This window comes from Theobroma cacao, chromosome 6, assembly GCF_053813885.1.
Source record: "Theobroma cacao isolate CCN51 chromosome 6, ASM5381388v1, whole genome shotgun sequence".
Lineage (NCBI taxonomy): Eukaryota > Viridiplantae > Streptophyta > Magnoliopsida > Malvales > Malvaceae > Theobroma > Theobroma cacao.
In genome coordinates this window covers 30,340,289-30,351,850 of record NC_142644.1, presented here as the reverse complement: position 1 = coordinate 30,351,850, position 11,562 = coordinate 30,340,289, and the positions used below count along the sequence as shown (strand labels likewise).

The following is an 11,562-nucleotide window of genomic DNA, read 5'->3' as shown; positions in this document are numbered from 1 at the left end:
TTATTTATTATTTATTTTTATATATATTTTATTTTTTGGTTTTCTATTTAAATCCGTATTTGTTGTTGGCCAATTTTTTACTTGGTTACAAAGCTTATCTAATAAATAATTAATTAATTTTTAAACGATTGGATTATTTAGTAATATTTATTTAAATTAATTCGAATGTAACAAAATTTTCTTACATATATTATTTTTTAACAATAACTATTTGACTTAACGGGTATTGGAGTTTAGAGTTCGGATTTATCCCGACGCTTCGGTGAAAATCCGTCTCGAACTTTGCACCCAAAAAACATCCACCCGAAAGAGGCAACTCTTTGCCCCTTTTTGGTGGTAATACTCAAATGTTTGTTCCAATTATATTATTTTTTATTTATTATTATTTATTTATTTTTTACTTATTATTATTTTTTTATTTTATTTATTATTTTATTTTTTAAAAATATATATATAATATAATATATACATATATATACATTTGCATCATGCATTATTATTATTATTATTATTATTATTACTTTATTTTTTGCAAACCTCCAAATATATTTATAATATTAATATTTTTTTTTGTTATTATTTACATATTTTTATTAAAGCTAAGCAAACAATTAAGATAAACTAAATAAGCCCAAAGCAATAAGCCCAAATTCACAAGCAATGGGTAAGGCCTCACCTTGCTTGGGCTAGAAAGATGGCCCAAATTGTGTGGGCTGCGCGGAGGTCTGCCAAGCCAGTCTCCTTGGTCCGTCTGGCCTTCTCTTAAACGCACCGTTTTGGGCTCTGGAGACTCCCTCAAACGACGTCGTTTAGGCGTCGACCCTTGGAGTTCCTCACTCCCCTAAAACGGCGCCGTTTAGGCCTACTTCCTCTGGGTATAAAAACCCTTTTTTAGCTTTTTTCACCCATTTTCCAATTTCTTTGCTCTCTCTAACCGCACCCTCTCCAACTTCTCTCTAAAAATCTTTTTCTTCTCTCTTCGCCGGCGCCGGCGTCCTCCCCTCTCTTCTCGGATTTCTCTCTTGCCCGACGAGTCACTTCGCCTTCCGTTGCCGGCGTCAAGCTCTCTCCTTTCTTCTCTTTTTCACCCCCAGTTGAACACCTACGGATCCACTCCCCGTCTGCCGATCCCTCTCTTTCCCTCTCTCTGCTTCCTCTTCTCAAATCTCACCCCCTTTTTGTTTTGTTTCTTTCTTTTGTTTTTTTCTTTTTTGTGGCTAACTGCTGGTAGATCTGTTTTTGGTCCTCTCTGTTTTTTCTTTTTGCAGGTTGCAGGGTCTTTAAAGAGCTGGGTTGTCCAAAAATTTGGACAACCCGACGAGGGGGGGTTCTGGCACCAGGGAGTTGGTGGCCAGAACCCCTGGTGCGTGGTGGTTGGGGACTTGATGGGAAGGGATGGTGAAGGGATGGTGAGGGGATGGCTGGGCGTACGCCCAACCATCCCCTTTTATTTATTTATTTATTATTATTATTATATTTTTTAATATACTTTTTTATATTTTAGTTTATTTTATTATTTATTATATATATATATATATATATATATATTTTAGGGTGTGTACACCTATCAAATTTTAAAAAATAAAAATGAATCTACTAACCCAAACTCAATAAGTATAAATAAATCTAAGTTTATTGTAAACTCAATATTCTAATCAGCAATTGAAAGAACCCAATAGACTAATAGCAAATAGAATCCTTTGCAAGAAAGCTTCCTCAAGGAAGCTACTTATTTCGACTGAACACACAAAGCCGTCCTTGAGTCTTGTTCACAAGCGAAGGTTTCCTTTTACTGCTAATCTCTCCAAACGCTTTGAAATTGAAGCTATTCGTCGTCCAATCAGGTTTTTTTTTTCTTTTTTTATTGAGTCTTTCCCTTTTTGGATTTTTTTAAATATATTTATGTTTGAAAAATCACCATGCCCCCTTTCACTCCTAGTATAGAAAAGGGATTATTTTTATTGACAATGCTTGGCTTCATGTTGATGTGGTATCAGCCTAAAAATTGTTTGCCAAGAGCAATGAATTCTTGAAATTGATGATTAATACGTTGTACAGGAACCTTTTGTAAATATTCCAGAGGAAACAATTTGAAAAGTATTCAAAGTATTCTTTGATATTAAAAAACCTTTTACTTGCATCTTTTAATTCTCTTATTAATCATCTTGGCTTACTTGTCTGTTTCCATACCAAATGTGAAGAACCACCCACTGCTAATCCACTGCAATTGACGGAAGGTAATTTGACCCTCCATTTTGAATGTTATTATCTATATTAGTTTTTTTTTTTTACTCTTACAAGAAGATGGTCATTTAAAAATTTATTGATTTAAACATTTAGTTATTTATTTTTCATCCAAATAATATAATTATATAAGAGTTTATGGTGTGGTATTTATTCTTTTAGCTGTATAAGTGAACATGCATATGTTGTGTGTGAGAATTGAATCATATATAAAATTTTCTTTAAAAGTTAAGTGTTTTTTTTTTTGGTTTATCCCCCTTAAAAATGTTTTAGCTCCGCCCCTGATTTTGTCATGGTATAGTACAAATCAATACCTTTTTCAGCCTAACATTATTGGAAACATGCTAAGAAGAAGAACCCTTAGGTATTGATACGCTGTATTTCGATGAAAGTCATGCAATATTTTTAAGAATATCAAGTCTTGATTATCACGTTGGCTAGTAGAATACGTTACTTGTCCTTGCATTCCAGCATAGAATCCGGCGCCTAGGCATCGACCACCATTTTCAGTATGAGATTGACGAAGTTCTACAAAAGCAGTACATGGTAAGAAGTTAATCCTAAAAAAAAAATTTAGAATTAAATAGTGGGTGTTTGGTATATATTGCAGTGGGCCACTTTGTGCAGAGCAGTTTTGGTAGAAGCACGATGGTTTGCTTCAGGGAAGCTACAAAAGGCGAAGGAGTACTTGGAGAATGGCATCACTACCTCAGGAGTACATATGATCCTGGTTCACATCTTCTTCCTCCTTGGCCAAGGCTTAAATAATAAAAACGTGGAACTCATTGACAACAATCCTGGCATGATATCATCCACTGCAACAATCCTTCGACTCTGGGATGACTTGGGAAGTGCCAAGGTAGAACCTCAACTGGAAATCCACATGCAATTAATCGAAGTGTTAACTCTCGTTTGTTAAACATGTTACATTTTATTGTAGGATGAGAATCAGGATGGGAATGACGGATCCTATGTGGAGTGCTACATGAAGGAGCACCAAGGCGTTGAGGTTGAAGTTGTTCGGAAACATGTCACCCATATGATTTCAAATGCTTGGAAGCGGCTCAACCACGAATGCCTCTCTCGAAATCCATTTTCGTTGCCTTTCGCCAGGGCCTCTCAAAACATTGCGAGAATGGTCCCTCTGATGTATAGTTACGATGAAAACCAATGCCTTCCGAGCCTGGAGGAGTACATGAGGTCTCTACTCTATGAAAGTGTACCCGTGAAAAGCACGAGTTCTGCTTAACAACTCTGTCATGTCACATATACATGTACCAATATTTTGTGTGGATGAAGATTAATTTCAAGTTGGGAAATTTTATGCAAAAATTATTTGTAACTACCAAAAAGGTAAAACTTTTTAAAAGTTTAGCTATATGTTACCAATTCAAGTTGTAAACATTGTTTGTGGAAGGGATATATATGTATACCTCAGATTATAAATGTTGTTGGAGCAATCAAGCTAGGACACATATTCTTAATTTAAAATAATCAATGGCTTTTATTCAGACTCTAAATATCTCCACTTGCTTTCAAACCAACGGCTGTAACTTGTCAGCTTGCAATCTTTGGTCGATATTTATTCAGACTTCTATTTTTGATCTTTAACGCTTTTGACCCAGGATTCTGTGAGCAGCAGGTAACTTTCATTTATTCTGTTTGATATCGATACATCTGATTTGATTCTCAACCGCGACTTTAACTTCGCAACTAGTACAACAAGTTCGGTAGCCAGAGCTAGTCCAGACTAGACCAGGACAGATGCAGGACAATCGGTTAAGAACAAAACATGAAACACACCTGAATAATTCTCTGTAGCATATGGGAAACGAGTGGGGGGTTTGAGATTCTTTTCAAAGGTCAAGATGACGGCACCAAACAAATTCGGTCTGTGACTAGACATATCATGTGTTATATGCGCCACACAAGTAGTTTAGTGTTTGAGATCGAAATTAGGAGTCCGATGCTGATGGATTCCATGCGCGGACATTTTACGTGAATAAACATGTTTCATTTTCTTCTTTCCGACAACGTTTTCCATCTGCATGTATGAATTTGTTTTCATTGTATCGAAGACTTAGAACTCATGGGTGTGGATAGAATTATAACAATATTTGATCTTATCGAGTAATATGATTATTGGACATGTGATTATTGCAAAGTTAATTTTGCAACATTTGATTAAATGAGAAAGTAATGATTTCAAAAAATGTGATTGTTGAGAAAACTATATTGCAGTATTTGGTTTGAGAATATTTTATTGAGAATGTAATATAAATTTACAAAATTATCTATATATATGAAAATTTAAAATTGAATAAATTTATATTTTTTTAAAATAAATTTTTTACTTTTCAATTTATTACTTAAAATAATAAACAATAGCATGATAAAAATAATATTCAAATATATAAAATTACTACATATATATTTTTAATAATTTATTTAAGTTGTAAAGAATTAAATTAATTATTTTATAAATTAATTAATTAATTAATTTATAAATATTTACTCTTGTTTTTTTGCTCTTTGTATCGTGGGCTTGAGTATTAGTATTGAAATTTTTTTGTAAATAGTACGATATGGATGAGCCATTCACAATCGTGACACATACTTGATAGCAATGGTAACAAATCAACCCAAATAGGGAGAGAAGCCATACTTGCTATGCTGAGTACATCAGAATGAGGTCTGGTCATTGCCATTCTCGGAAACTTCAATGATCATCGTGTCATGTGCTAATATTTATCAATGATTATCTGACGACGACCTTGTCTCGCAAATTTCTGGGAACCCCAACACCGTCCCATCAAGAAAACCACCCTTTACACATTCCATAACAATAATTAACAATTTCATATTAATTTTATATAATTTACATAATAACAACTTTAATCATTTAATAACTATCCATCAAAATTTGTGTGTAAAATATTATTTTTAATCAGATGTTCATACCTTATTGATGGATCTTCTTATTAAATCTTATCAATTAATTAATTTTATTATTTTTATATTTAATTTTTGTATAATTCTTTTTAATAAAAAATCCTTGAACTTGAATTATTTAAAGTATATTTTTTTATTTTTTTATTGAGTACCTATGAAGAAGATTTTAATAATTTTTTAATTTAATCAGATTTTTAAACGAATTAGGGTAATTATAAGGTTAGAGTAATAATTTTAAAATTATTCGAGTATTTAATACGATTAGAGTAATTGATTTTTTATAAGGTTAAGGTTCGAGTACTTTGAAATTATAAGGTACTCTATCCGTTGATATCTCTAAAAATGAAAGCTTCTTAATACAGCTTTTCCCGTGCTTGTTTCTTTTCTTGTGTTATACGAGCCTCTACAGTAGACACTCGTGGAAACTCGTCTCAGTTTTGAATTGGGATTTTTCAGTCCAGAAACAACAAAGTATGTAAAGTAGGAACAAACCAGGGCAGCATTTTAAAAAATAATTATATAAGAGTTTGTTGACGTTTCAACAAACGTTATTTAAGTTAGTCGAGTAACTTGAATGTGAAAGCAGGAACAAACCAGGGCAGCATTTTTCCCTGTATGACTGCATTGGCTCTAAAGTCCAGGTCAAGATATTTATCCCTCTAATTTACATTTTATTCACGTCATTTTCAGATGGTGGATGTCGTGACGTGCGGGTCCAAGAATCCGTCCGCCAGACGCGGGTGAAAATTAAATAGTTTAGGAGTCGCCACCAATCTTTTTTCTATAGGTGTGATTGGTCACCTATTAACCTGATTCTAATCGACGAAATCCTAAATTAATTTTAAGTTCGTCGAAAGAACGAGAACTGGTCCACATTTTTAGAGATGGGTTCGGGAGTGCGGTTACGCACGGAGAAGGGTTAGCACCTCCGTGGCGCCCGTTCCACGAACGGTACCATTTAATCTTAAGTTATCTTAATATAACCTACTTTTAATTTAATTCTTACTTATTAATTAAATTTTTATTAAATTGACTGACTGAGTTTTTTTTATTTGGTTTTACGTATGCACATGATGCAAGCGTAAAATGATGTCATAACTTGTTTATTTTAAATAATGGAGTCGGTAATCTTTTATTGAAAAATCATTCGAAGACCATCCCAACGCTTTGGTGAAATCTCGAAATTTTCCTCACCTAGAGATATCTCTGGAAGAACTCGTCTCTACAAGCTCCTCAGGGAAATCCCATCATCGGGATTCCTGAACCATTTGCAAGATAAATGTGGCATGCTATTACAGTATAAGATGATGATGCCTATATGATCGCGTTTATTGATTTAAGCGGTTCATAATTCATCCAATAATTTATCACCTTATTTATATATTTATTTTGTCATTTTTTATGGATTATTTATTTATTTTTTTTATTATTATTTTTTTATTTTTCTATTTTTTATTTAGATACGTATCTTTTAACTAACATTGTTGATTAACATTTAACTTGATTATATAACTTGTCGAATAAACAATTAATTAAATTAATGGTTAACTTAATTTTATTTAATGATATTTATTTGCTAATTAACTAACTACACTAACCTAGATTTAAATGTAATATTATGTAGATTTATTTTTCTTAATATATATTATTATTTTAGCAATGATTATTTGAGTTAATGAGTATTGGAGTGCTGAAGTTGGATTCATCCACACGCTTCGGTGAAAATTCTTCCGAACTCCGCACCTAAGAAATCCACAAAAAAAAAAAGCAACTCTTTGCCCTTTTTTTAAGTGAAATTCTATCATCGGGTCACTCAAAATAATCATTGTAATTTTATAATAATTATATTTTATTATACTTACAAGTATCTAATATATTTATACTATAAATATTTTCTTCTATTTAAACCTCTCTCTTTTTTTTACTATTAATACTATACTTTAAAATATTATCTAAAATAAATCTTAGGACACTATACTAAATAATTTAGCTTAATTTTATGCCATCTAATTACATATTCAATCTAATGAATTGGATCAAACCCAAGTAATATAATTCATAATGCATTCATAAAAAAAAAAGATTAGATTTTTACCTGATTTATATTCTAACAATGATCCAAACAATTTGTGTACAGCCCACCAAGCTTTTCAATTAATTGAGCTATTGAAAGCCTAAAAAAAAAAAAATCTTTCTTCCTTAAAAAGAAAGCACAATGCCGTTTGAACCTTTCTCCCTTTTTTTTTCTTTTTTTTTTCTTTTTCTTTCTCTCTTTCTTTCTTTCTCTTTCTTTCTCTCCCAGCCGCTCCCCCTTTCTTCTCTCTTTCTTTTTCTTTTCTCTTTCTTCTTTCTTTCACTTTCTTTCTTTCTTTCTCTCCTAGCCGCTCCCCCTTTCTTCTCTCTTTCTTTTTCTTTTCTCTTTCTTCTTTTTTTTTTCTTTCTTCTCCTTTCTTTCCCCCGCTGGCTTCTCCTTTCTTTCTTTCTCCTTATCTTTCTCTCCTTTCTCCCTGCTGACGTCGCACTCTTCTCCTCTTCTCTCTCCCTCTTCTTCTTTTTTTTCTTTTTGCTCTGTTTTTTTTTTTTTGTGTTTGATTGTGGCTTTTTTTTTGGGTTAATCGTTGTGTTTTTTTTTTGTTTGAGTGTTTCAGTTTTTTTGGTGGATGGATTTTTTTTGCAAGAGATCAATCTGTTTTTCTTCTTTGAAGTTTTTCTTCCTTTAAAAATGGGGTTGTCCAAAAATTTGGACAACCTGGTAATGGGGTTTTGGCACCAAAGAGTTGGTGGCCAGAGCCCCATTACTCATGGTGGTTGGGGAAGGGATGGCTGGGCATACGCCCAGCCATACCTCTATTCTTTTTTTTTTTTTTAATCATTTTATTTTATATTTTATATTTTATTATTATTTTTTATTTTAGAGGTGTCTACAGTGGAAAGACCTCGGTTTGGCTAAGGAGTTAAATATTGTCAGAGACCAACCAATCAAGTGGTACATGTGGCTGATGACTACCCTCACAAATCCAAGCTTGTTAGAACAAAGGGTTGAGCTCACAAAACCTCTTTCTCTTATATATCTACATCATTGATGACATTTATGATGTCCATGGGAAGCTTGATGAACTAACTTTGTTCACAAAAGCTGTCAACAGGTAAAACATATGCATCGATGATACCGTCAATGTATCTTTGATTTCCAGATTTTCCAATGCTGATGGGAATCAATCTTTGCAGATGGGTGTAGACACCCCTTCTTAATAAAATAAAAATAATAATAAAAATAAATAAAAAATTAAAAAATCAAAAATCAAAATTAAAAGAAAAAAGCTGAAAGCACGCTTAGCCTCCATTGTCAACAAAATACAGAGCATTCAATGCTCTTCTGGCAGTCGAGATTTTATTTTATTTTTGGTGAATTTTCTTTGCCCTGAAGGCTACCCATCCGAAATTAGTGCTGCCAAGATCATGATTGTCAAAAGGTTTAGACAACTAGGTTCTATAAGAACCCTGAAAAATTTAAGGCTGAAGGGGATTTTTGGAAGAAAAGGAGATTAAAAAAAAACAGAGAGAAAACGTTTCAAAAAAAAATCTCATCTTTTTCAAACAATAGCATCCTACAAATAAAAAAAAATCCCTAACTTTTTCTAGCAACCGTTCTATCCTAGCCACAATCAAAAACAAAAATCAATACAGAAAAAAAACCACAACACAAAAAAAAAAGAGAGCAAAAAAGTAAAAAAAAAAAAGGGCAGAGTTTGGGGGTCTAGATTTGCCGATCTAAGGCAGGAAGCAAGAGAGAGAGATCCGCTTGGCCAGATCTGGTTGAGTGAGATCCGGCTGGCCGTGAGAGGCCTGCAAAGGAAGAAAAAAAAAGAAGAAGGAAGGGAGAGGAAATAGAGAGGAGAAAGACGCCGGAGTGAGAGAGGCGGCGCCAGGAACAAGAAGGAGAAGGAAAGAAAGAGAAAAAGAACGAGAGAAAGAAAGGAGAGAAAGAGAAAGAGAAGAAAAAAAGAAAGGGAAGAAAGAGCTAAGCAAAGCCGGCCAAGAAATAAGAAAGGAAAAAGAAGAGAAGAAAAACTTGTGGGCTTGAGTTCATTTGGGTTTTATTGGGCTTAAAATTTTGGGTAAGTTTACATCTTTTGTTGTTTGGGCTTGCATGTTACTATTAGCATTCAAAATAGTTTTACAAGATTATAAATGTATTTATAAAATAATAAATAAAAAATATATTTAAAAAATAAATAAATAATTAAAAAAATAATAATAACAATAATAAGTGAATGAGAATAATAAGATAAAAAAAAAGAAATATTTATATTATAAATATATTTAGATAAGAAATATTTATATTATAAATATATTTAGATACTTGTAAATATAATATATATATATATATAAAAAACTTGATACAAATATAAAAATTATAAAAAAAAATGATTATTTTGAGTAACTCAATGATAGACTTTCACTTAAAAAAGGTAAAGAGTTGTCTCTTTGGAGTAAATTTCTTAGACGTGGAGTTCGAGATGAATTTGTACCGAAGTGTCGGGATAAATTTGAATTTTATACTCCAATACCTATTAACTCAAATAATTGTTGTTAAAAAATAATATATATTAAAAAATAAATTTATTAAAGTTCGAGACGGATTCTCACCGAAGCATCAGGATGAATTCGAATTCTATACTATAATACCCATTAACTCAAATTATCATTTTAAAAAATAATATACATAAAAAAATATATACATAATAATAAATAATAATAAATATATGAATAAGGTAATAAATTATCTTAAATTATTAAATATGTTATCGCATGAATAACGAACTAACTAAATTAATAAACGCGTTCATGTAGATATTATCATTTTTATCTTGTCATAGCATGTCACATTTATCTTATTAATGGGGTGAAAATTTTAATGATGGGATTTTTTCGAAAAGCTTGCAGAGACGAGTTCTTCGTAAGATATTCCTAGGTAAGGAAAACTTAAAGACTTCACCAAAGCGTTGGGATAATCTTCGAATGATTTTTCAATAAAAGATTATCGATCCCATCATTTAAAATTGAATAAATCATAACATCATTTTACAATTACATCATGTGCACCGTGAAACCAAATAAAAGATTCAATCAAAAAACATAATAAAGAATTAATTAATAAGAAAGATTAAGGAAACATAGGAATAGAGTCAAGATAGGCTACAATAGGATAAATTAAATGATACCGTTCGAGGAACAAGCGTCATTGAAGTGCTAACCCTTCTCCGTGAGTAACCGCACTCTCGAACCTATATCTAAAAAGTGTAGACCAATTCTCGCTCTGTCGACAGACCTAAAATTAATTTAAGATTTTGTCGATTTGAATCGAGTTAATAGGTGATCAATCACATTTAAATAAAAAGATTGATGACGACTCTAAAATATTTTATTTTCACCCACGTCTAGCGGTCAGATTTTCAGACTTGCACGTTGCGACAATGGGCTTGGCTGCAACAAAGCAGGTAGCAGATTACATGAAGACATATATGCTTCAAAGCTCTTTACGATATTACTAATGAAATCAGTTACAAGGTTTATCAAAAACATGGACGGCACCTTACTGACTCCCCTCAGAAAGCAGTGTGTTCATATTTTACCATAAAATTAAATAATTCTTATTCACCAACCTAAAAATACTGAAACATGTCGATTGTCAACAGTGGGCAAGATTTTGCAATGCGTTTCTTCTAGAAGCAAAATGGTTAGCCACCGGGCATTTACCTAAGGCGGAAGAATACCTGGAGAATGCGATTGTGACGACAGGGGCGCACGTGGCGCTGGCCCATGCGTTCTTTCTCGTGGATCAAGGTATAACCAAGAGAGAGGGTGATCTTTTGGCTAAAATTCCAGGCATTATATCCTCTGCTGCAAACATTGTATGTCAGTGGGATGACTTGGGAAGTGCCAAGGTAATCTAAGGTTCGTGCTTGTGATTTATATTTGATTGTTCCTGATCCCAAAATCAATAAGAATGCAGGGCATAATAAGGCAGACATGCACATTGATCACGGATATTAATTGCAGGATGAGAATCAAGAAGGCCGAGATGGATCCTATGTCAATTTATACATAAAAGAACACCTAGGAATTTCAGTCCAAGGTGCAAGAGAACATGTTATGCAAATTATTTTAGACGCATGGAAGCGTCTGAACCAAGAAAGTTGCCCCCCAAATCCATTTTCACCCTGTTTCACTAAGGTTTGCCTCAATGGAGCACGGATGGCTCCTCTGATGTACAATTATGATGAACACCAAAACCTTCCAGCCCTGGAAGAGCATGTTCAAGTCAATGCTGCTCGAAAGCTTTCCTATTTAGGATATTTATGA

General features: G+C 32.7%; 1 pseudogene; it reads left to right on the top strand.

Moving 5' to 3' along the window:
* Positions 1–694: 694 nt before the first annotated feature.
* LOC18597025 ((3S,6E)-nerolidol synthase 1-like) lies at positions 695–11,562 on the top strand (annotated as a pseudogene).